Source organism: Myxocyprinus asiaticus, chromosome 21, assembly GCF_019703515.2.
Source record: "Myxocyprinus asiaticus isolate MX2 ecotype Aquarium Trade chromosome 21, UBuf_Myxa_2, whole genome shotgun sequence".
In the NCBI taxonomy this organism is placed as follows: Eukaryota; Metazoa; Chordata; class Actinopteri; order Cypriniformes; family Catostomidae; genus Myxocyprinus; species Myxocyprinus asiaticus.
The window spans coordinates 3,749,901-3,776,003 of NC_059364.1; the positions used below are offsets into that span (position 1 = coordinate 3,749,901).

General features: G+C 38.1%; 1 protein-coding gene and 1 pseudogene across 6 annotated transcripts in view; one reads left to right on the plus strand and one right to left on the minus strand.

The window, feature by feature from the left end:
• Nucleotides 1–2,611, minus strand: part of LOC127411914 (signal-induced proliferation-associated 1-like protein 2) — a 212,625-nt gene extending 210,014 nt beyond the window's left edge. For 3 of the 6 annotated variants that reach the window (XM_051647815.1, XM_051647811.1, XM_051647816.1), the window contains exon 1: nt 2,469–2,606. The gene's annotated coding sequence lies outside the window, so the exon portion shown is untranslated. Of the gene's footprint in view, nt 1–2,468 lie in introns of all 6 variants that reach the window. The other 3 variants (XM_051647814.1, XM_051647813.1, XM_051647812.1) reach the window with 3 other exon arrangements.
• Nucleotides 2,612–9,974: 7,363 nt separating this feature from the next.
• Nucleotides 9,975–11,419, plus strand: LOC127411683 (cancer-related nucleoside-triphosphatase homolog; annotated as a pseudogene).
• The last annotated feature ends 14,684 nt before the right edge of the window (nt 11,420–26,103 follow it).

A 26,103-nucleotide genomic window follows, 5' to 3' on the forward strand; every position in this document is an offset into this window, starting at 1 on the left:
TATATATATATATATATATATATATATATATATATATATACACAGTGGCAAAAACATGATGTGAACCCTTTGGAATTAACTGCATTTATGTTTAAATCTGGTTTGATCATCTAATTTACAAAAATTAACAAACACAATCTGCTTTAACTAATAACACACAAATTATTGTATTGGTGTTGTACATATTGAATACATCATTCAAACATTCCTCAGTGTAGGTTGGAAAAAGTATGTGAACCCCTAGGCTAATGACATCAAAAAAGCTAATTAGAGTCAGGAATTGGCAAACCTGGCATCCAATTAATGAAACGAGATTGGAGGTGTGGGTTAGAGCTACTTGGACTTATAAAAAGCACCCAAACATTTTGAGTTTGCTGTTCACAAGCATCTGCTGACGTGGACCATACCTCGCAAAAACATAGATCTCAAAAGACCTACGATCAAGAATTGTTGCTTTGCGTGAAGCTGGAAAGTTATCTCGAAGAGCTTGGATATTCATCTGTCCACAGTTAGACAAATTGTCTATAAATGGAGATGATTTAGTACTATAGGTACTCTCTCTAGAAGTGGCTGTCCAGCCAAGATGACTCAAAGGGCACACCGCAGAATGTTCAATGAGGTATAAAAAACCTTGAGGGAATCATTGGAACTGGTTAACATCTCTGTTCATGAGTCTACTATATGAAAACATTAAGCAGGCATGTTGTCTATGGCAGGACACCACAAAGGAAGCCGCTACTTTCCAACAAAAACATTGCTGCGTACCTGAAGTTTGCCAAAGACCACCTTGACACTCCACAGCGCTACTGGGAAAATGTTTTGTGGACTGATGAAACTAAGGTTGAATTGTTTGGGAAGAACACGCAGCACTATGTACGGCGTTAAAAGGGCACCACATACAAACATGAAAACATCATCCCTACGGTGGAGGGAGCATCATGATTTGGAACTGCTTTGCTGCTTCAGGGCCTTGACTGCTTCCATCATCGAGGGGAAAAATGAATTCCCAAGTTTATCAAGATATCCTACACGATAATGTTAGGGTGGCTGTGCACCAGCTGAAGCTCAGTAGAAGTTGAGTGATCCAGCAGGACAATGACCCTAAACATCAAAGTAAATCCACTACAGAATGGCTTCAAAAAAAGAAAATCCACCTTTTGGAGTGTCCCAGTCAGAGCCCAGACCTTAACCCGATAGAGATGCTGTGGAATGACCTCAAGAGAGCCGTTCACACCAGATATCCTAAGAATATGCCTGAGCTGAAGCAGTTCTGTAAGGAAGAATGGTCCAGAAATCCTTCTGAACGTTGTGCAGGTTTAATCCACAGCTACAGGAAACACTTGTTTGAGGTTATTGCTATCAAAGGAGGATCGACCTGTTATTAAACCCAAGGGTTCACTTACTTTATCCACAGCACTGTGAATGTTTAATGGGATGTGTTCAATAAAGACATGAAAGATTATACTTGTTTGTGTGTTGTTAGCTTCAGGACATTGTGTTTGTCTATACTTGTGACTTTGATGAAGAGGAGATCACATTTTATAACCAATTAATGCATGTAATACATTTTGTACAAATAAATATCCTAGTACACTGGTTTGTTGCTGCACAGTCTACCACCAACAGTAATCATTAAATATAATTTTAATTGCATTCAGTTTTAACCCAAAGTGAACACTTAAACATCTGGTGTACTTTACAAAATGGATATGCATTGTAAGATGAGCCTAACTGTTTTACCTGTCTAATGAAGGACGGGTATTTCATTTAAGAACACAGTTCAACTCTTAATCCAGTCTTGTAAAGATTGTAAAGGGTATGTTATGTTGAAAGAAATCTGTCAAAGATGGTGCAGATGGCTTTATAGACATTTGACAATACCACCATCATTTAACTTGACAAACAGGAGCCCTCTAGTGGTTAAATTGACAACCTGTTTCTTAAAAAATAATCAACTTTATTTTTACTGCAGTTCTCTCTTTTGTGTCATTTAAAGCATAAAAGTACCTAAAACTTCCATAGGTTTAAACAGCCCATAGTAAAGAAAGCAATAGTGCCAGTCACCTGAATTTCTCCTCAGCATTGTTTCAAGGACGCACATACTAAACAATGGTGAAAATATTTACTATCTACCAAACAGTACGGGTGTGAATTAAAAACTAGTATACTGCCTACATAGGCAGCATTATTGCACATTATACGCGTCCGAAATATCTAAAAACTGCTGCACGCGACAAGCTTTATGATGCCCATAAATGCTGTCTAGGTAGGAAGCTAGCTAGGTTTTGAGACAAAGACAGTGTTAATGTGACCAAACCTGGAGCACCTTTACTAAACTAAAAGAAACTAAATCATTGCCGTTTGTTTTGCAACCAAGAACCGTTTTATTAACTAAAACATTGCAACTCCTCTCTGTCAGCGTGCACTAATAAGTGCTAAACGCAAAAAGTGCGCAAAGATGCCCTTACCTACAGCAGAAGTTTTAGAAATTCCCATAATGTAACAATGTAGTCGCTCCTTTTAAATTGACAGTCAGTGAATGAAGGTATTCCATAAAAAAGCACATACACTGATTCTCCCGGCAGCTGGAGTCTTTCTCCTCCACTCACTCCATCCAACTACTGGCGTTTGTTCTGCTGACATGAAGCCGGTGTTTGGCTCCTCCCACCGCGGCTGATGATTGGTCAATCCGCTGACAAGCCCCGCCCACACACTTGTTCACAGGGACGGGATGCATTTATAAACAGCCGTATAAATACATGGAAGCTTTACCTGTATCTTCATTATTTTCGCACCAGGTAATTTAAGCTGAGAGTATGGTGCTTTATTTTATTATATTTAAGTGTGAAATATTGTCGCTGTTGGAAATTAGTTTAAAAACAACTACGATGTGAACATGGAGTAACAGTGGCCCCAACTGGAGGACAAGTCAAGTTCTTTATTGTCATTGTACAGGTACAAAGAAATTATGTTTGTCTTTCCAGGGTGTTGCAACAAATTAAATAGAGAGATAAAGATACGAATAAAAAGTATATAGAGTATACAAAAATAAGTAAAAATTAAAGGTATATATGGTTTAAATTAAAAGTATATATGTAAAGAAGTAGAAATGTTCAAAAGTAATAAGAAATATACACACACTAAAAATTATAATAAAGAATGAGTAAGTGTTTCAAAATTTTGACCGGTAGAGTAGGTAAATAAGAAATAAACAAAGATACAGCAAAAAAATTATAATTATAATAATAAATTATAATGCAGTTAAATAGATGGATAAAGGTACGAATAAAAAGTATATAGAGTATACAAAAATAAGTAAAAATTAAAGGTATATAAGATTTAAATTAAAAGTATATATGTAAAGAATAAATAAATAGGTAAATAAGAAATATCTGAGCCGAATAAGAAATTAACAAAGGTACAGCATAATAAATAAATTAATTAATTAAATAATACAATTAAATAGAGGGATAAAGATGAGAGTAAAAAGTATGTAAACAAAAATAATTGAGAATAAAAAGTATATAAGGTTTACATTAGAAGTAGCCTATATGTGTAAAGATGCAGAAATAGTCAAACGTAATAAGAAATAAACATAGATAAATAAGAAATATCAGAGGCAAATAAAACATATACAAAGTTACATAAAAATAATAATAATAAATAAGAATGAATTGCAATACAAGTGCACGTGTGTCAGAGGCTGATGAAGATAGCATTTTAAACAAATTAGAAAGATAAATTTGGTTTTGCGGTATAAACAAGAGTGTATTGTGCTTGGATGAACATTTTGAAAAACTTTAGCTAAATTCACTTTAAGCAACATTAAATTAACATGATTAATCATGTAATCAGGCTATGTATTTAATAACAAAATGAGATATGTATTAAATAATGGTCAGAATTATACATGTAATATATAATATTAAATATATAATCATATTCAGTGTTTTAATAATAATTATAATAATGAATATTATGATGATAATAAACAACATCTAGAGAAATGTTACATTAATTGTCTACAGTGATCAACATTCTACAAAGTCTTAATGGTTTAATTAATGCAAGCAGTAAAATAATAAGAAGCAAAATAAAGAGTTCTAGATTATAATAGGCAAAAAGGTACCATTCTTCAATCAATGTTTTACTTAGTTAGTGGAAATATTACACGCTAAAATAGGCTTTTATTTTTACTAGGAAGAGCTATGTTTTAAACGCACTACAACTCCCAGCAACCCACGGGCGTCTATGACGTCAGACACTGTTGTTGCTAAGTGAGGCGACGCTCCTAGCTTTAGAGTCCAGGTTGAGTTTACTCGCTGTTTAATGCAGTATATTAAACAATATCTACTTTAAAATATTTGATTACATCTAAACGCATTTTGTTTTACCCTTACAGGAAGGAACATGTCATCCATGCACAAATCTCTCTTCTCATTAGAACTCGTGATCGATTATGTTCGCTTGGATTCTTCACGTGGCAGTATTTTGGATCCCACAGTAGCTGTCCGATTCTTAGATTTCCCAACGCTGCTTATATACCGCTCAAAAAAAAAGAGGACTTTCCATCTAAATCAGGATATGCTGATCTCTGCGTATCACCTGAGGCTTTATCTCAATCGAATGATGGAGACAACTCAAAGTATTCTTTCCACAAAGGCAAATCATGCCTGTTTAAAATCAACTTGGATTCTCTCCACACCCATTTGTCAAACATCCCTCTCTATGCCATGGCATTGGATGTAAAAGATGAGGTTCCCAAACTTTCAGGGAGCTCATTGGTATCTCTTGCCAAAGCAATGGAGAGAATTAAGATGCATGTTTGCAAACATGGTATTTGCATGCCAACTGCATATGGAGAGAGATTGGTTGCCCCACTCTGCAATCTAATGGGTAACAACATAGGTGTTGTAGCTCTGGTGTATAAGATCGTAAGTCTAGGAGCAAATTTAATTCCTCATATCCCAGATAATAGAGTCTACGAAGTCAGTGTGACCCATGAAAAAGAAAATACTGAAAAACACGAGAACTCTGCTGTTCATATTCTCTTTCAACAAGTCGTTGTTGATGGATAACCTGCGGATATAGTCAATTTGGAAGCAAAACAGCCAGGCGTTGCAGCTTTTACTCAAACTGAACATGCAAAACAGAAAGCCAGATGGTCTGAAGTGGCTTATGGTCACGATACACATGCATTCTGCCCTCCGCCGCTGTTTTACAACTCAACTGTTAAGAACCAACATGAGGTTTCATCTGAATGGAAGGCAGGATGATTAATGTGGAAATGGAAGGTCTTAATTTAGAAGACCTGGAGGAGAAAAACAATCCTTTAGAATCATCTGACATGCATGGTGTTTCAGAGATATCGGCGAGAAAGTTAACTTCCACTCCAAGGACACAACATAAAGAACATGGCCTAGCTCCACTTGGTGATGTTATTCGACAGTTACCCCTGCTGAATGCTTTACTTATCGAACTATCGCAGCTTAACGGCCAGGCATCAAATCAGCAACCCTTATCGGTTCATCCCAACCTGGCCTGGTTGTACACATTAGCCCCAGGAGCAAAACCCAAATCTGAGCATCACAAAACTTCCTCACAGACTCCTACACATAGACTTTGTCAGTCGAAGGTAAAAGGGTGCATAAAATCAGCCATGGCTCCATCATAAAAGAGGGTAAGTGGTGCAAAGTCGCCACCAAAGAGCTTAAAACACACTTTTGTTTTCTCTCAAAGGCACACACATCATCCAACCACATCTTCAGACCTGTGCTCTTAGTCTGTCTTCAGATGACCGTAATGATGGGTCAATGCCAGCGTCCTCTGGCAACTCCGAATGTCAACAGAGGCCTAAGACCACAAAGACTCCATCTGTCCAGAGGACATTTGACAGTAACCGTGCTGATGAAGGCAGAACACTTAGTCGGGTGTCTGTGGACTCGGTTTTACCAGCCAATAACTCTGTGCTGAAGTCCATTTCATCGTCAGAGCATGTAGATGCTGCTGAGGAACGAAATGAACTGGGTTCTCTGGGATTGGACAAAAATAACCATCACTTTCCGAACTGGTGATCAACAAACTTCCAGGATATACAATGTGACTGTGATTAGACAATTAGTTTAAATATTTAAAATCTTAGGAATGTCAGGAAATATATTTTGTTTTTAAAGACAGATGTACATTTCAATTGTTTATAATGATACTGACCAGAATTAGTCAATGTGTTTTTACAAGTGAATTTTTGTTTAGAACTGCATTTATTGGCTATGATATGGCTTGAAATGTCAAGTTCAAACTAAGTATATACAAGTTTTTTGTTTTTTAATGCAATAAAAATGTCACCATATGAAAACAAACTATGTGAAAACAAGATTTTACAATATTCAATTAACAGTTCAATCACAGGGGGCCTGGGTAGCTCAGTGGTAAAATATGCTGGCTACCACCCCTGGAGTTCACTAGTTCGCTAGTTTGAATCCCAGGGCGTGCTGAGTGACTCCAGCCAGGTCTCCTAAGCAACCAAATTGGCCCAGTTGCTAGGGAGGGTAGAGTCACATGGGGTAACCTCCTCATGGTCGACTATAATGTGGTTTGTTCTCGGTGGGGCACATGGTGAATTGAGCGTGGTTGCCACAGTGGATGGCATGAAGCCTCCACACGTGCTATGTCTCCATGCCAATGCGCTCAACAAGCCACATAAGATGTGCCGGTTGACTGTCTCAGACGTGGAGGCAACTGGGATTCATCCTCCGCCACCCAGACTGAGGTGAATCACTATGCAACCACAAAGAATTGGGCATTCCAAATTCCAAAACCCCCCCCCCCCAAAAAAAAGTTCAATCACAGAAGTGAACCCTCTTATAAATGAGTAATGAACCACTGAGATTGTGTTTATCTTTTTACATATTAAAGGAATAGTGCACCTAAAAATGAAAATTCTCTCATGATTTACTTACATTTAAGCCATCCCAGATGTGTCTTTTCTTCTTCAGCAGAACCAAAATGAAGATTTTTATAAACACATTTCAGCTCTGTTTGTCCATACACTGCAAGTAAACAGGTGCCATCAGGCTGCTGGCTATTTGACATCCAAAAGTCATATTTAGGCAGCATTAAAGTAATCCACATGACTCCAATCAATCAATTAATGTCTTCAGAAGCAAATCAATAATTAAAATGCTTTTAACCTTAAATCGTTGCTTCTGCCCACCACTGTATTGCTGTTTGAAATGACCTAACTCTCGCATGACGACTGTTCCTCTGTTGTATACAAATTATGCACTTCCGACTTCTCGTGTGAACGCGCCATTGTGCTTGTGTCACATGATGTGTCGACTGCTAGCAGAAAGTGTTTTTTTTTTTCCCTTTTTCTCCCCAATTTGGAATGCCCAATTCCCAATGCGCTCTAAGTCCTCGTGGTGGCATATTGACTCGCCTCAATCCGGGTGGCGGAGGACGAATCTCAGTTGCATCCGCATCTGAGACCGTCAACCCACGCATCTTATCACATTGTTGTTGAGCGCGTTACCGCGGAGAAATAGCGTGTGTGGAGGCTTCACACCATCCACCGTGGCATCCATGCACAACTCACCACGTGCCCCCACCGAGAGTGAACCACATTATAGCGACCATTCTACCCTCCCTAGCAACCAGGCTAATTTGGTTGCTTAGGAGACCTGGCTGGAGTCACACAGCATGCCCTGGATTCAAACTCGTGAACTAGCGAACTCCAGGGGTGGTAGTCAACGTCTTTACTCGCAGAGCTACCCAGGCCCCCTAGAAAGTGATTTTTTAAAGATAATAAAGTTTAGTATTGATGCTGACTACAACCCCTGGAGTCGCGAGTTTGAATCCAGGGCGTGCTGAGTGATTCCAGCCATGTCTCCTAAGCAACCAAATTGGCCCTGTTGCTAGGGAGGGTAGAGTCACATGGGGTAACCTCCTCGTGGTTGCGATTAGGGATTCTCGCTTTCAATGGGGCGCATGGTAAGTTGTGTGTGGATCGCAGAGAGTAGCATGAGCCTCCAATGCTGTGAGTCTCCACGGTGTCATGCACAGCCAGCCACGTGATAAAATGCACGGTTTGACTATCTCAGAAGCGGACACCACTGAGACTTGTCCTCCGCCACCCGGATTGAGGTGAGTAACCGCACCACCACGAGGACCTACTAAGTAGTGGGAATTGGGCATTCCAAATAGGGAGAAAAAGGGGATAAAAAAAAAAAAATACAAAAATAGTTTAAATTATCAATGTATTTTTTACACAAACCTATCGATTTACTTCTGAAGACATTAATTGATCGACTGGAGTCACGTGGATTACTTTTATGCTGCCTAAATATGACTTTTGGACCGTCAAACATCAGGCACCCATTCACTTGCATTGTATGAACATACAGATCTGAAATGTGCTTATAAAAATCTTCATTTCGTTTCTGCTGAAGAAGGAAAGACACACATCTGGGATGGCTTAAATGAAGTAAATCATGAGAGGATATTCATTTTTGAGTGAACTATTCCTTTAATATTATTATAATAAATGTACTGTATATAAATGTTAATCCTTTGTAATTTATTACATTTAGTGCAGCATTGTTTAGAACAGCGTCATTATACAAAATAAAGAGTTTTTATATATACAAATAAACTTATTTGTATATATAAAATCTATTTATTTTATTCAGTATGGGAATACAGCACAGCAGTAATTAGCAATCGGTAAAGCAATGACAAAAGACAAAAAAATAAAAAATAATAATAATGTTCAAAGTTGTTATTCCTGACTCTGATAACAGCCTTTAGTATCTTGAAGATGTTTTCAGGTGGTAATTACCCGTTCATGTACAATGGCATGTGTTACATTTTTTAGTGTATAAACCTTTTTATCCAAATATATATTTTAATACAGAGCAGCTTGACACATAAGTTTGTCAGAGGTGATACTTTTTTTTTTTTTTACATATTTTGTGTATAACATATTTTTGAAAAACACAGCATTTTCTTAAAAAAAAAAAAAAAAGAAATAAAGTTATTTAATGGCTTTAAAAATGCCATGTGGTGTAACCATATGTAAAAGGTATGAAAGAAGTTTTCTTGCACCTTGAATACATGAGAGTGTATACAACTTAAATATTAATTTCAAAAAGGTTTTCAAACATATGTTTCAAGGTGAAAAATATATTTTACAAATATCATTAATTTTTAAGTCAAGAATATCAAGAAGTTTTCATGGTTACGCCAAATGACCTGGACAAAATGAACATTTTCATAAAAATATTAAAATATTGTTATTGATATGACAAAATAATGTTTAGTTTTTAAAACTTCACACACAGTCCTGCAGGTATAAAGAGATCTTATGATTTTTGTCACATGACTACAAAATTGCTACATACATGTTATTTATACCACATGACTTTGATTTGGTGGACAAAATCTTTTCAAATATTAAACATATTTAAAATGAAATTGTTTCACTGCTTATTTTTTTAAAGAATTAATAATAAAAGATAATTCAGCACAACGTTTCTCAATAATTTCAGCTTTTAATGAGACTTTGATTTTTTTTACTGTCTCCAAATGGTTACACCACGACATTTTTTACTTTAAGCCCCAGGAAAAAATATCAAAATGACTTTGAACTCAGTAATTGAAAACATGTATTAAAGTAATTTTGGTGTGAATTGCATTTGTAATGTATTTTTGAATAATTTATTAGTTTACGTCACTGACCCAAAAAATATGTGTATAATACATAAAAATAGCATATGAGGTGTTTACTTTTTAAATGTAAATCAAAGTGAGCTGTGGGTGGAAAATTCAGTTAAAAACTTAACAGCTCTGCAGCAAAAATAACTAAGGTAACAAGAGTTGTTCTCTGGTCACGCCCTCTGCGCTTGCATCATCGTTATGCTGCCAGAAGTAGTATGTAGTGTGCATTACTAAAGCAGCAGTAATCATCTGTCAAGAAGATGAAGCACGTGTTTTTGACTGGCGTTCCCAGTAAATTAACAAAAATGTATCATGTAAACGCTGCTAACGTAACAAATGCTTTTAAAAGCTACATAATTGTACTCCGTTTATCAACGTCCCATTCAGTTTCTGTTGTCATGGAAAAGTACACAATCGTGAATATAACATCGATTTATTCTTATAGACGGTTTTTATAGATGTTTTTGACATAACGACTTGCTGAACTGTGAGATATGACCCTTAAAGGTGCACTTAAAAAAGTTTAACTCCTAAATACATGAACTGTAATTTTGCAATATAGTATGTAGGAAATCATGAGCACTCACATTAAAATGAAGACTCCAGTCATATCAGTAACGTTATAAAAGTGGTTTTATTCTACATGGAGAGGGTCCACACATGGGGGCTGCCATGTTAAGATCACACGTCCAGCCGAATACTACTCGCTTGATCTCAGTAACCGTCCTGTTATTTGACGCTTTCATTTATTGATTAATCATGGCTGACTGTGAATACTTAATTTCTACGATGGCCTCTGAAACTGAAAATAATGTATTTTAAATGATGCTGCATCCAAGCCGCTAGGTGTCACTGTAAGTCCAAGATGACACAAAGACAAAACTTACTGAGTGCACCTTTAACGTATATTAACAAAGAAATAGCCACTTTTAGGATTGAGCGACCTCAATCAAAGGATTCTTATACCTCTATACTCTTACTAAAAGTACTGTGGTGGTACCATGGTACAGCAATGTTAGTTTTGGTTCACTCCCACATTTATATACCATGCTATTTACATTGTACTTCAAAGAATACCATGGTAGATGCACAAAAAAACAATGGCATTACCAACTTACTTTTTATAAAACCATGGTACTTACTGGAAGATTTAATTGTAGCCTATTTCAAAATAAATGTTGTTAGAAATAAACATGGGTGATATAAAGAATAAAGCTTTAACATAACAAAACTAACATAATTCTATAGTTATACAGAGTGTTTTTACAGTGATTATGGTGACTTGTGCAGCTATTGTTATCTTGCATCTTGGTAAACCAAACATAATGTCCTTTTCTCTATTAGGTGTGGGTAAGACCACTCTGGTGAAGAAACTGTGAGGCGGTAGTCTCCTCTGGGGTCACAGTGACGGCTTTTACACCAAAGAGGTCAGAGAGAGAGAGGCAGGAGGGTCGGCTTTGATGTGGTCACAGCTTCAAGTGAAAGAGGTTGTCTTTCCAGGGTCAGGTACCTTCTCTGCTTATCTCTCCATGCATCGGTCATTGCTCATGTGTGTATTCTGCTCCAGTCTTCTAACAAACTCTCTGATTGTAGTGCTGAATCCACCGCAGACAGATGTGAATACAGGGTGGGAGAGTATGCCGTTGATCTTCAGTCATTTGAGAGTATTGCTCTCCCTCTATTTAGAGATGTACATATCATATAGACAACAAAAATACATTGTATTTAGCTAATTATACTGGATACTAACTACAGGTTCAGTCCCTAACCTCCCTAAGTAGTTCTGCATTCTGTATAGTTTGTGTCGAATGGAAATAAAGTTTATCCTGACTTACATAGTTTCTTTATCAGGTGTGTTTATCGTGCACTTAACAGATGTGGGAGGGAAGTAAGAGACTCTGGACAGCTCCAGCTGCTGTATCCTGGGCACTATCCCTGTACCTAAAGGAAAACCGCTCGCACTGGGGCAGGAAGTGTTTAGCAGGCAGGATGTCAAGATTTTTATGGTAAGAATATAATAGTTTGAAACTGAAAGTATCTAACAGGCCCAAAGGCCATCTAATAAATGCAGTAGGTCTACTATATACTGATACTGCAATGGAAAATAATTGGTCTTCTTTTTTAAAGAATTTAAAAGATGCTTAAAAGGTTGCTTGATATTAGTTTGCAAAAAAAATCAAAAGTGCAGGGCTGTTTTTTCTCCCCCCAAAAGATGTGTGATGTATGCTGGTCTGCACTAAAAGAAGAAACTGTAAGGGAGGCTACAATCGGCCGTTCATCAAGGAGTCATTGTCCAAGATGCCTAGAGCAGTGTGTCATGCAGACAGTCATCTGTGAGTGACTTCGGTATGATTCCATGCATACGTGTCGCTGATATAATGCTTGATAATACAGATTCTTTTTTGTTGCTGACATATTAAAAGATACATTACATATATTATATTAAATATGATATATTAGATGCTGGCCTAAATTGTTTGTTGCAAAACAACAATTAATTGGATGAATGGCACTAAACCTGCCAACATCCTGTCATCAATAGCATGTGTCTCATTTCACCCCAAAATCAAAAGAAAGAAAGAAGAAATTTGCTTTATAAATTAGTATTTATAAAGACTTTTGGGGTGCACTCCAATGCCACAATGCAAAAAAAATAATGCATAATATTTTCTGATTTTGGGGTGAAATGAATGGTTCAGTACAAATTAATCTCAATCGACAGCATCAGTGGAATAATTTGGATTTCCACACAAAAAATAAATAAATCCAGTTGCCCCTCTTTTTATTTAAAAAAAAAATTAAAAAAAATACATAAACATTAAAATACTCACTGTTTCAAAAGTATAGCCACAAGACATTACAGTGGCAAGAAAAACTACATGAACCCTTTGGAATTAGCTGGCTTTCTGCATTAATTGTTCATAAAATGTGATCTCAACTTCATTAAAGTCACAAGTATAGACAAACACAATGTCCTGTAGCTAACAACACACAAACAAGTATAATCTTTCATGTCTTTATTGAACACATCCCATTACACATTCTCAGTGCTCTGGAAAAAGTAAGTGAACCCTTTGATTTAATAACAGGTCGATCCTCCTTTGATAGCAATAACCTCAAACAAGTGTTTCCTGTAGCTGTGGATTAAACCTGCATAACGTTCAGAAGGATTTCTGGACCATTCTTCCTTACAGAACTGCTTCAGCTCAGACATATTCTTAGGATGTCTGGTGTGAACGGCTCTCTTGAGGTCATTCCACAGCATCTCTATTGGGTTAAGGTCTGGGCTCTGACTGGGACACTCCAAAAGGTGGATTTTCTTTTTTTGAAGCCATTCTGTAGTGGATTTACTTTGATGTTTAGGGTCATTGTCCTGCTGCATCACCCAACTTCTACTGAGCTTCAGCTGGTGCACAGCCACCCTAACATTATCCTGTAGGATATCTTGATAAACTTGGGAATTAAGTTTCCCCTCGATGATGGCAAGTGGTCCAGTCCCCGAAGCAGCAAAGCAGCCACAAATCATGATGCTCCCTCCACCGTACTTCACCGTAGGGATCATGTTTTCATGTTGGTATGCGGTACACTTTTTGCGCCAAACGTAGCACTGCGTGTTCTTCCCAAACAATTCAACCTTAGTTTCATCAGTCCACAAAACATTTTCCCAGTAGCATTGTGGAGTATCAAGATGGTCTTTGGCAAAATCCAGGCATGCAGCAATGTATTTGTTGGAGAGGAGCAGCTTCCTTCGTGGTGTCCTGCCATGGACACCATACCTGTTTAACTTTTTACATATAGCAGACTCATGAACAGAGATGTTAACCAGTTCCAATGATTCCTTCAAGTCTTTATCTGTCACTCTAGGGTTCTTTTTTACCTCATTGATCATTCTGTGGTGTGCCCTTTGAGTCAGCTTGGCTGGACGACCACTTCTAGGGAGAGTAGCTACAGTACTAAATTGTCTCCATTTATAGACAGTTTGTCTAACTGTGGACAGATGAAAATCTAAACTCTTCGAGATAACTTTGTAACCCTTTCCAGCTTTATGAAAAGCAACAATTCTTGATCGTAGGTCTTCTGAGATCTTTTTTTTTTTTTTTGCTAGGCATCGTCCATGTCAGCAGATGCTTCTTGTGAATAGCAAACTCAAAATGTTTGAGTGCTTTCTAAAGTCAAAATATGATCTCGTTTCATTAATTGGATGCTAGGTTTGCCAGCTCTTTAGCCTAGGGGTTCACTTACTTTTTCCACAGCACTGTGAATGTTTAATGGGATGTGTTCAGTAAAGACATAACTGTTTGTGTGTTGTTAGCTTATGCAAATTGTGTTTGTCTATATTTTCATGAAGATGAGATCACATTTTATGAGCAATTAATGCAGAAAACTATCTGAATTCAAAGAATTCACACACTTTCTTGCCACTATATGTGTTAACATGATTTTATTGTTGTAAAATCAGGGGTTCACTGGTGTTATGGCGTTAACCAGATTACAGGCTTGACGTTGTAATGTCATCATGATAAAGCTGTATTGTTTATAGTGTAACTTGACAATTAGGTTAGTAACGATTTTATCACGTTACATCTCTGCCTCAGTCTAGAGTTGGGAGGAGCAAAAAAAGTAGGAGTTCCCTTCTCCCGTCCCAGCACTCAGAAGTCAACCATTCTAAAATCAAATAACACTTCATTTCATAAACAGAAAAGTATCAAGGGCTTCAGGAAGGGGCAAGGCCAAAATAACAAACAAAGAATCTTCTCTGAAGGGGGAGGTAAAGTTACCTGCAAATGAAAATACAAACAAACAGACAACTTCCCTGTCACCCTTTCGAACTAAAAACAGGAGAAAACAAACAGTTAAACAAAATGGCACCCACCTCCCTACTACATGTGTATTAATTACTATTTACAAAAAGAATAAGAACAAAAGTAACAGGTACTTACAACAATGACCTGAAGGGTCAACTTTTAACAACTACAACTTTTATCAGCTACAACAGTATGCTGCTGCTGCTGCTGCTGCTGCTGCTGCTGCTGCTGCTGCTGCTGCTGCTGTGTGAAACAAGTGAAGGGAAGCTCCTCGCAGTGAAGATCTGCTTGAGTCTTATCCTGCTTTCCTCTCCTCACTAACCAATCCAGAATGATGAGTGATTGGCACTCATCGCCGCAGACACCTGCTGCCAATCAGTCTGCAAGGAGGATGAAGGAAGAGAGAGAGAGAGAGAGAAAGAGAGAGAGAGAGAGAGACAACAAAACAGGAAAACCACAGCACAAGCAGGCAAAACCTCCAACTACAATAAGGCCAAGGCCATACATCCACAGATGTAATCAAACAAATGCGTCCAGGGACGTAACACACATTAAAATCATGTTAACACAGTTTTAAACTGTATTTTAATGTTTTTGTACCTTATTCACTTCCATTGTAAGAGCCTTACTTTAACCATGATTTTGCTTTGCTTTGCTTTGTTTTTTAGTTTTTTTAATAAATGAGGAACAAGTGTACATAATTTTTGTGGTAGTCAACATAATGGCACAAATGCTGTCAATTGCCCTTAAAAGAATATTCTGGATTCAACACAAGTGAAGCTCAATTGACAGCATTTCTGGCATGATTACTACAAAAACGACCTTTAAAGTGATGCTTTAAACAACTTTACAGCTCAAATAATACACAAGTTTTAACAGAAGAATTAATGTAATTTTGTGGTAATCAGTATTGCCACAGATGCTGTCGATTGAGCTTAACTTGTGTTGAACCTGGAATATTCCTTCCAATTGTACTGAACCTGAACACAAAAGGAGATGTTTGGTAGAATGTTAGCCTCAGTCACCATTCACTTGTATTTACTCATTGTATAGAAGATGCAATGAAATTAAATGGTGACTGAGGAATTTTAGTCGAGAACATTTTGCCTATTTCCTTTTGTGTTCCACAGAAGTAAGCAAGTCACACTGGTTTGGAACCACATGAGGGTGAGTAAATAATGACAGAATATTCATTTTAAAAGTGAACTATCCCTTTAGCCACTGAACCCTTGATAACACTCACATCCTCCATTCATTCGCGCAGAATTCAGTGTCACACGTGTGATTAAGGGTTTCTCTCTCCAACATGCCTCGAATGGATCGTCCTCTGCATTATTGATTCCGAGCTGGCGGACTGAAACAAAGAGAGGGGGTGAGCAGTGGAAATGTTTTTCTGGAGTAAACGATGGATGAAAATGAGACAAAATGAGGACTGACTGAGACAAAAAGGGGTGATGCCCTCGTTTGTCAGCCCTTAAACGTTTTTCTACGTCTTCAGTTGGACACGGGGCCACTGAGGTGTCGACCTTTCATTATGCACAGATGAATGTGTCCTGTGTGAGTCCCATTGAACGGGAAAATAAATAAATTTTTGAAAGGACAATACTGCTGGGCTTCCAGATGTTTTATTGATTGTCATCATAAATGTGGAAACATGTGCTTTAATATTGTATATTTTTTATGTTGGATTCAAGGGCGTAGATTTGGCTTGGGGGGGGGGGGGGGGGGTGGTGTTGGGGTGGTTGCAGCGTGAAGCATCTACATATTTCCATTGATCATGGTATAATATTGGGGGGGGGGGGGTTGTACTTGCTTGTTTTGATTATTAGGGGGTTACCTCCCCCCCATCCCTCCTGGAAACTACACCCCTGGTTGGATTCATTCAGAAATACAATACTAGGAAAGGAAAATGGGTTGTAAACACTTTTTTTCATGTTGACTTCAATGCATGCTTTACCCATATTGTAAAAAAAAGTTCGTCATGATTCCAGATGGCCAATGCAATGCTATTATTAATCTTTGGAATAGTGATGCTATTAATCTGAACACAACAGCTGTGTTTACAGCAGCCATTTCTTCACGCATTTTAAAATGTTTTGCCCTATTTTCATCATGTTTATCACTACATTAAAACATCTAACTGCCAGCGAATGCTCATGAAAGTCAACAGTGAAAGTCTGGTCACAGTTGTGACACATGTTAAGGGAATTAAATATTTCTTTAATCTTTCATGAAATGACATTAATAATACATCTCCTGTCCTTTGTTGCATTTGCGTTGATTAAAGAAGGTAATCTCTTAGATCTGCTCACAAACTGAGTCATCTTTACACAAAGAAATTCCATTGTGCTTTAGGCGAACAGACTTCTTTTAGTTCGTTTTACATGTTTTTGTTTTGTTAAGATGTTTGTTTGGGGACATTCTTCTGTATGCGCTCATCCCTGAAATTACATTAATAATACATTTCCTGTCCTTTGTTGCATTTGCACTGATTAAAGAAGGTGATCTCTTAGATCTTCTCACAAATACTTGACCTACAGTAGAAGGCTAGATGAAGAGTGGCAATGTTTGGTTAAAAACTAAATGTGGTTTGGACCTAAATTACAAACTAATTTTAAAATGACACAGAGAGATATTTTCCTCAACTCATACTTATTTAAAAAACAATGCCATGTGCCACTGTAAAAAAATGTCTATCATTTTAACAGTAAAAGATTGTAAAAATGCTACAGAAATAAAACGTGAATTGATTAACGAATATTAACTATAAAATATACAGTACATTTTTTATATATATATTTTAAAAGACAATATGGTAGTTTTCACAATAAAATGTTGTAAAAATTAAATTTTTTAAATATAAAAAGTATGATTTTCCTGTATAATTAATGGTAAAAATTTACATTATGTTTAACAAGAGAGTACACATATATATTACAATAAATTATTGTTAAAATTACGGTAAAAACAAAACAGTAATTGGGCATTCCCAGAATTCCCTGCATGACCCATTACATTTCATTATATTTTATGGGAATAGCTATGTTTCTTCTTATTTTTAATATCAGTTAATGTTTACTGCATTATTTAAAATTCACATGTGTTACCCTGATGGTGTTTAGTGTTTATGTGACACTGAGCACTGTCTCCACATGTTTATTGGTCATTGCTCCTGGAAGAGCCACTATTGGTGAACTTCATGTCATCATGTGACTTTCTGTAATTACTATAGTGATTAACAATACATTATAAAGTGAAAAGCAGATTTTTACAGTTTAAGAAGGCTAACATCAAAGTTGCTGACTTTTTTTTTTTTTTTTTTTTTTTAAAGTTTTAAGTTTTAAACTGTAAAAGTTACAGGCTGTTCTGTAAAGTTGTTTACATTTTTACTGTATTTTTTACATAATTATTGTGGCAACCACAGCTGGCTTTTTTTTTTTTACAGTGTATAAACAATTTATTTTTCTCAAACTACTTTTAAAAGGACTTTGCACATAGTATATACATTATTATTCTCACTAATTTTAAAACGTGGCCACGGGTCTTAAACATTTTTTTCCTGTAATAAATTAATTTTAAAATGAGGCTGCACGTAATTTAAACTACAAACTAATTTTTAAAGGTAGCCATGCGTAGTATAAACAATTATATATTTTCCACAACAATCTGATTTTAAAATGACACTGCACGTAATTTAAACTACAAACTATTTTTGAAATGGTGCCATGCATAGTATAATTTATTTTCCTCAACGAAGTAATTTTAGAATGACACCGCATGTAATTTAAACTACAAACAAATTTTCAAATGATGCCGTGCTTAGTATAAATAATTATTTATTTTCCTCAACAAACTAATTGACGGTGCATTACATTTAAAATATGAAATAATTTTTGAATGATGCCATGCATAGTATAAACAATTATTTATTTTCCACAACAAACTAATTTTAAAATGACGGTGCACATATATTAAACTACAAACTAATTTTTAAACGATGCCGCATGTGGTATAATTTATTTTCCTCAACGAACTAATTTTAAAATGAAGCTGCAGGTAATTTAAACTATTAACACATTTTTAAATGACACCATGCATAGTATAATTTATTTTCCTCAACAAGCTAATTTTAAAATGACACCATATGTAATTTAAATTACAAACTAATTTTAAAACTACACCACCCGGGGGGCCTGGGTAGCTCAGCGAGTATTGACGCTGACTACTACCCCTGGAGTCACGAGTTCAAATCCAGGGTGTGCTGAGTGACTCCAGCCAGGTCTCCTATGCAACTAAATTTTCCCAGTTGCTTGGGAGGGTAGAGTCACATGGCGTAACCGATTAGAGGCACGTGGTGAGTTATGCATGGATGCTGTGGAGAATAGCATGAAGCCTCCACACAAGTTACATCTCCATGGTAACACACTCAACAAGCCACGTGATAAGATGCGCTGATTGACGGTCTCAGACACGGAGGCAACTGAGATTCGTCCTCCGCCACCCGGATTGAGGCGAGTCACTACGCCACCACGAGGACCTAGAGCACATTGGGAATTGGGCATGACAAATTGGGGAGAAAAAAAATGACACCACCAGTAGTATAATTTATTTTCCTCCACAAACGGATTTTAAAATGACACCGCACGTAATTTAAATTACGAACCAATTTTTAAACAATGCCGTGCAGTATAAACAATACGTTTTTCTCAACAAACAACTTTTAAAAGGGTGATGCACATAGTAAAAACAATTATTTTTCTCACTAATTTTGAAACATTACCGCAGGCCTTATAAACAATTATTTATTTTTCTCAACAAACTAATTTTAAAACTATGCTGTGGGTAGTATAAACTTAATTTAAACTACAAATTAATTGTAAAATTTTGCCACGTGTAGTACGTGTAGTACAAAACAATACACCACCCGGGTACTCACAGCAACTCACAGATCGGGCGACCAGCTGGACCTCATTTTTACACGTAACTGTACCAACTCAAATATTCTTGTTACTCCTCTACATGTCTCTGATCACTACTTTGTTCAGTTAAACATGACCCTCCCATCTACATTAAAACAGTCTCCACCTTTGGTTTCCTTTCGCCGTTACCTCCGTTCTCTTTCACCCTCACACTTTTCCACTGCTGTCTCTACCTCTCTTCCCACACTAAATGTATTTACCACGCTTGATGTAAACACTGCCACAGACACACTAAGCTCTACTTTAACAACCTGTCTAGACAATATCTGTCCTATCTCCTCTAGGCTAGCACGTACTACACCACCCAGCACCTGGCTGTCTGATGTCCTTTGTGAACATCGGACTGACCTCAGGGCAGCTGAGAGGAGATGGCGGAAATCTAAAGATCCAGCAGATCTAGGTAAATATCAGTCTCTGCTTGCAACTTTTTCAGATAATGTTAAATCTGCAAAAACCTCCTATTACCAGAACAAGATCAACAGCACCACAGACACTCGCAGCTTGTTTAGAACATTCAACACACTTCTCTGACCTCCCCCTCCACCACCTGACACATCACTGACAGCAGATGTCTTCGCCACGTTTTTTACTAATAAGGTTACAACCATCAGCAATACATCCTCAGCACCTCACCCTGTCAAACACCTGTCTCCTGTATGCAACTCTTCTGTCTCTATGTTCTCTCCTCTGACTGACACTGAGGTCTCTAAACTCCTCCTCTCCAACCACCCCACCATCTGTTCCCTTGACCCCATTCCTTCTCACCTTCTCCAGGCCATTTCTCCGTCCATCCTACCTGCACTCACACACATAATTAACACATCTCTACTTACAGACACTTTTCTCACTACATTTAAGCAGGCTCGAGTAACCCCGCTGCTGAAGAAACCTGCACTTAATCCCACACAAATAGAACACTACAGGCCAGTCTCTCTCATCCCATTCATGGCAAAAACACTTGAAAGGGCAGTTTTCAATCAAATATCTGCCTATCTCTCACAGAACAAGTTGCTGGATGACAATCAGTCAGGCTTCAAAAGTGGACACTCCACCGAGACTGCCCTGCTGTCTGTCACTGAGTCGCTGAGACAGGTGAAAGCTGAATCGAGATCATCCGTTCTGATTCTGCTGGACCTTTCTGCAGCCTTTGACACAGTTAACCATCAGATCTTACTCTCTACTCTCTCCTCGCTGGGCATCACAGGAACTGTGCTTGACTGGTTTAACTCCTATCTCTCAGGTAGGTCCTTCAAGGTAGCCTGGAGAGGTGAGGTATCCAAGCCACATCAGCTACTTACTGGGGTACCTCAGGGATCAGTGCTTCGGACACTTCTCTTCTCTATATACACAACATCACTGGGACCCATCATTCAGGCACATGGTTTCTCTTACCACTGCTATGCTGATGACACGCAACTCTACTTGTCTTTCCAGCCCAATGACATCACAGTGACTGCTCGAATTTCTGCCTGCCTGGCAGACGTCTCGGCCTGGATGAAGGAGCACCACCTGCAACTCAACCCAGCCAAGACTGAACTCCTTGTCTTTCCAGCCAACCCTGCTGTTGAGCACAACATCACCGTGCAGCTGAGTGCAACTACAGTAACGCCTTCCAAATCAGTCAGAAGTCTAGGGGTAACCATCGACAACAGACTAAATTTCACAGAGCACATCTCAAAGACTGCAAGATAGATTTACACTCTACAATATCAGGAAGATAAGACCCTTCCTCTCTGAACATGCCACACAACTGCTTGTCCAGTCACTTGTCATAACTAGACTGGACTACTGTAATGCTCTCATTGCAGGCCTCCCTGCATGTGCAATTAGACCCCTGCAAATGATCCAGAATGCAGCAGCACGTCTGGTCTTTAATGAACCAAAGAGGGCACATTTTACACCACTCCTTGTCTCTCTCCACTGGCTGCCGGTTGATGCACGTATCGGCTCTGATGCTGGCATACAGAACAGTCACTGGGTCTGCTCCAGCATACCTAAAATCATTTATGCAGAGCTATGCACCCACTAGAAGCCTGCGGTCGGCTAAGGAACATCGCCTTGTTGTACCAACACAAAGAGGCACCAAAACACTTTCCCGGACTTTCAGTTTCATCATACCACGTTGGTGGAATGACCTTCCCAACTCCATCTGTGAAGCTGACTCACTCTCTGTCTTAAAAAAAATGACTAAAAACACATCTTTTCCACGAGCACTTAACCAGTCATTAATAAATAAATAAATAAATAAATAAAAATGTCCTGTTGCAATTTATTCTGTTTTGAATGCTATTCTGATGCTAGTGAAACTTTGTAATACAGCACTTTTCATACTACTGTCTCCTTAAGATGATTCGCTTATGTTTTCCTCTTTTGTAAGTTGCTTTGGATAAAATCGTCTGCCAAATGAATAAATGTAAATGTAAATGTAATTAATTTTCCTCAACTAACTTGTCTTAAAATGGTGTCACGTTTACTGTAATCACAGGCTTTGTTCACCTAGAGTGCTGTAGTTCGGCACCTTCCATTGTTTAAATGAGGTTTTAGCCAGCTCTGTATTGTGGTTGATAATGAATTTTTGCAGGAATGTGATGTCAAGATGAAAAGACCAACGGTCAGCTGGTAAACAGTCCTTTCCAACTGCAAAGGAAGGAGAAAAGTGCAGTGCCAAATGTAATGTGCATCACAAATGAAGCTGTGCCAGTTTCTGCTCTACACTGACTGGCACTTTTCAAGGACTTCTTCATTGCATTGGCACAAACAATGTGGCACAAGCACCACTCACGTTTTCTTCATAAATTGTACAAGTCTAATTAGTAAATACTGCTGATCTAGTTTACAATTAGTGTCTAATACATGTTAAAAACCACATGAAAGATGAACATGGTCACTTTTCACTTTTCATGTTCTGAGTTCCTGTTTAATATTAATGAAAATCAAAACCCTGATTAATTATGGATCCATGTATGTGGTACATTCACATTTATAGTGTGTGTGTGTGGGTGTGCATTCCAGGTCATTTGAAGGTGAAGGGCTAGGCAGATTGAGCACGGGATTGTGGGTAGAGTTGTAGTTGTCAGGGGACTGGTGAGGGTCACCCCCATCTCTGTTCTCTTGAATGAGGTGCCAGGTGCCCACAGAGGCTGCACAGATGGATTACATAATCATGTTGACAGAGGCCAAGCCAACTTCTTTCCCATATCACACCAACTGTTGTGGGCATCACAGCTGAGCAGGCTTGCCAATCACTAGCAGAGATTACTCTTATGGTTGAAGCTGGACATATATGCATTTGTCTTCCAAGATTTATTACATTTTACTGATGCTTTTATCATGAAGCAACTTACAGTGCATTCAATGTATACACATTTGATCAGTCTGTGTGTTCTCTGGGAATCAAACCCAGGACCATGGCGTTGCTAGTGCCATGCTTCACCAGTTGAGCTACAGGAACTGGTAATAACTGTTATGACTTTAACTTCCTACACACTGTCAATTTGTTTCACAGAATAAAGTTATAAGAATAAAAGAAAGAACATCACATTCGTTTTCTCGATTGGTTGCCAGGACATTGCAACTTAGTCGCTTCTGAGTAATTGTTAGTGCGTTGTTTTGTGGTTGCTGTGGTGTTCTGGGTGGTTGCAAGGGCGTTTGTACAGTATGTGGTTGCTTTGGTGTTCTGGGTGGATCCATCCTTCAGTGTAAATCTATGTTTTTTTGTTATTTTGTTTTATAAATCAGATTGCTTAGAAAAGTAATTGCACAGGATGTTTTGAGGTATCATTTATTTCTGTAGCACAAACTGTATGTGACGAGTTACACACTGAAGCTTAATACTTATGGTTTGGGTAAGTGGTTATGATAAACGATTAACCTCAAGTATGTGCGATCATAATAGTGATGCTTGCCTTAGAAAGTACTGGTTTTAGTTGGCATGTTCTATTTTTCCCCCAAAGTGCCTTTCAATACCACAGCCCTTGAGAGTAGAAGATTTACACTTACTGAACAGACAAATGCAATTACTGTAAGTCGACTTCATCTTAGCTTGCAGAACACTCTTGGCTGTCCCACCAACATTTCCCCATAAGAGCTTCCATCCAGCGCCAACATATACAGATCGTGACAAATGAATGAGTCAGTTTGTGTATGTGTGTGTATATTTTCACTCAATGTTATGGTCATTCTTATCAGAGCATTCAACACAAAGCCATACTGAATAAGAATATTTGGACACCTTTGAATCGGCTTTGATTTCCATATCGCTGACATGCATTCATGTACAGCAGACGCTAAATGCACAACCCCTCCCTGCAAATGAAGCCCAGGGGGTTTATACAGTCTGGGGCATATGGAGGAGAGCGAGGAGTAGAAGTCTTTTGTGAGTGTCCTTTTAATATATTATAGTATACAACAAGATTTCTCCACACATTGAGATGAATCACAACAGACAGGCATGCTACTAATAAGCTGATAGCTCAGAATACAACAAATGAGAGATACACACTGGACAAAAGCAGCATTTCGAGGACAAAGAGTTGGCAGAAGATGGCAGCATATATCATTCTGAGAAATTCAATTAACACAACCCTGATGCATTTAAGAATGAAATGGTGCTATTTTCTGATTAATTTTAAAATAAACTACATTAAGTGATAAGTGAATTTCATTCCTGCTATGAAATAGCTTTATATGGTAGCTGTGTTTTGAAACATGGTAGATGGTTTCTAGCAGGTCAAAGCTAGTCATTTTTTGGTCATTAGACCAGCCATTACCATTGTTTTTCCCCCCAAAATTCCTAAACTAAGACCAACATTATCAACTGTAACTCCTCCTAAAGCTTTCAAGCAACATCCATTAAATTTGGCACAGACCTTCAGACTGTTCTGACTCAGGTTGCTTTGTCTTTTCTAACTAATTGGACTTGCAGTTTTTCCATAACGGTCAATTATAATCAATCTACACTCCATACCCCATAATGACAAAGCAAAAACCATATTTTTGATAACTTTGCTAATTTGTTAAAAAGAAAAAAGTTCACACAGTAAAAATCACATTGACATAGGTATTCAGACCCTTTACTATGACACTTGATATTTAGCTCAGGTGCATCCCATTTCTCTGGATCATCTTTGAGATGTTCTACACTTTGATTGTAGTCCACCTGTGGCAAATTCAATTGATTGGACATGATTTGGAAAGGCACACACCTGTCTATATAAAGTTTCACAGCTGAAAATGCATATCAGAGCAAAAACCAAGCTATGAGGTCAAAGGAACTGCCTGCAGAGCTCAGAGACAGGATTGTGTTGAGGCACAGATCTGGAAAAGGCTACAAAAAATTTCGGCTGCATTGAAGTTTCCCAAGAGCACAGTGACCTCCATAATTCTTAAATGGAAGTAGTTTGGAACAACCAGGGCTCTTCCTAGAGCTGGCCGCTGGCCAAACTAAGCAATCGGGGATGAAGGGCCTTGGTAAGAGAGGTGACCAAGAACCCGATGGTCACTCTGGTTGAGCTCCAGAGATCATGTGTGGAGATGGGAGAAACTTGCAGAAGGACAACCATCACTGCAACACTCCACCGATCTGGGCTTTATGGCAGAGTGGCCAGATGGAAGCCACTCCTCAGTGAATGACACATGAAAGCCTGCTTGGAATTTGCAAAAAAGCACCTAAAGGATTCTCTAGTCTGATGAAATGAAGATTGAACTGTTTGGCCTCAATTCCAAGCATCATGTCTGGAGGAAACCAGGCGCCGCTCATCACCTGCACAATACCATCCCAACGGTGAATCATGGTGGTGGTAGAATCATGCTGTGGGGATGTTTTTTCAGCAGCAGGGACTGGGGGACTGGTCAGGGTTGAAGGAAAGCTGAACGCAGCAATATACAGAGATATCCTTAATGAAAACCTGGTCCAGAGCACTCAGGACCTCAGACTGGGCTGAAGGTTCACCTTCCAACAGAATACTGACCCTAAGCACACAGCCAAGACCATGCAAGAGTGGCTTAGGGACAACTCTGTGAATGTCCTTGAGTGGCCCAGCCAGAACCTGAACTTGAACCCAATCGAACATCTCTGGAGAGACCTGAAAATGACTGTCCACCGATGGTCCCCATCCAGTCTGACAGAGCTTGTGAGGATCTGCAGAGAAGAATGCCAGAAAATCCCCAAATCCAGGTGTGCAAAGCTTGTTGCTTCGTACCCAAAAATATTTGAGACTGTAATCACTGCCAAAGGTGCTTCAACTAATTACTGAGTTAAGGTTCTGAATACTTATGTTAATGTGATATTTCAGTATTTTCTTTTTAATAAATTTGCAAAGTTATCAAAAATCTGGTTTTTGCTTTGTCATAATGGGGTATGGAGTGTTGATTGATGTTGGAAATAAACAATAAATAGATATTTTGGCATATTTTGAAGCTCCTTGCTGAAAAAAAAAAAAAAAAGTCATCAAATTAACGCTCCTATGGTATTCGGTCTTTTTGACCAAAATAAATTTGCCTCATTTAATAAAAATGGTTTCCTTTATCTGAGCAGTACAAGACTTGTTGACTTATCCTCTATTTGCCATCTGAACATACAAAAAATCTAATTAAATTGGGCTTGA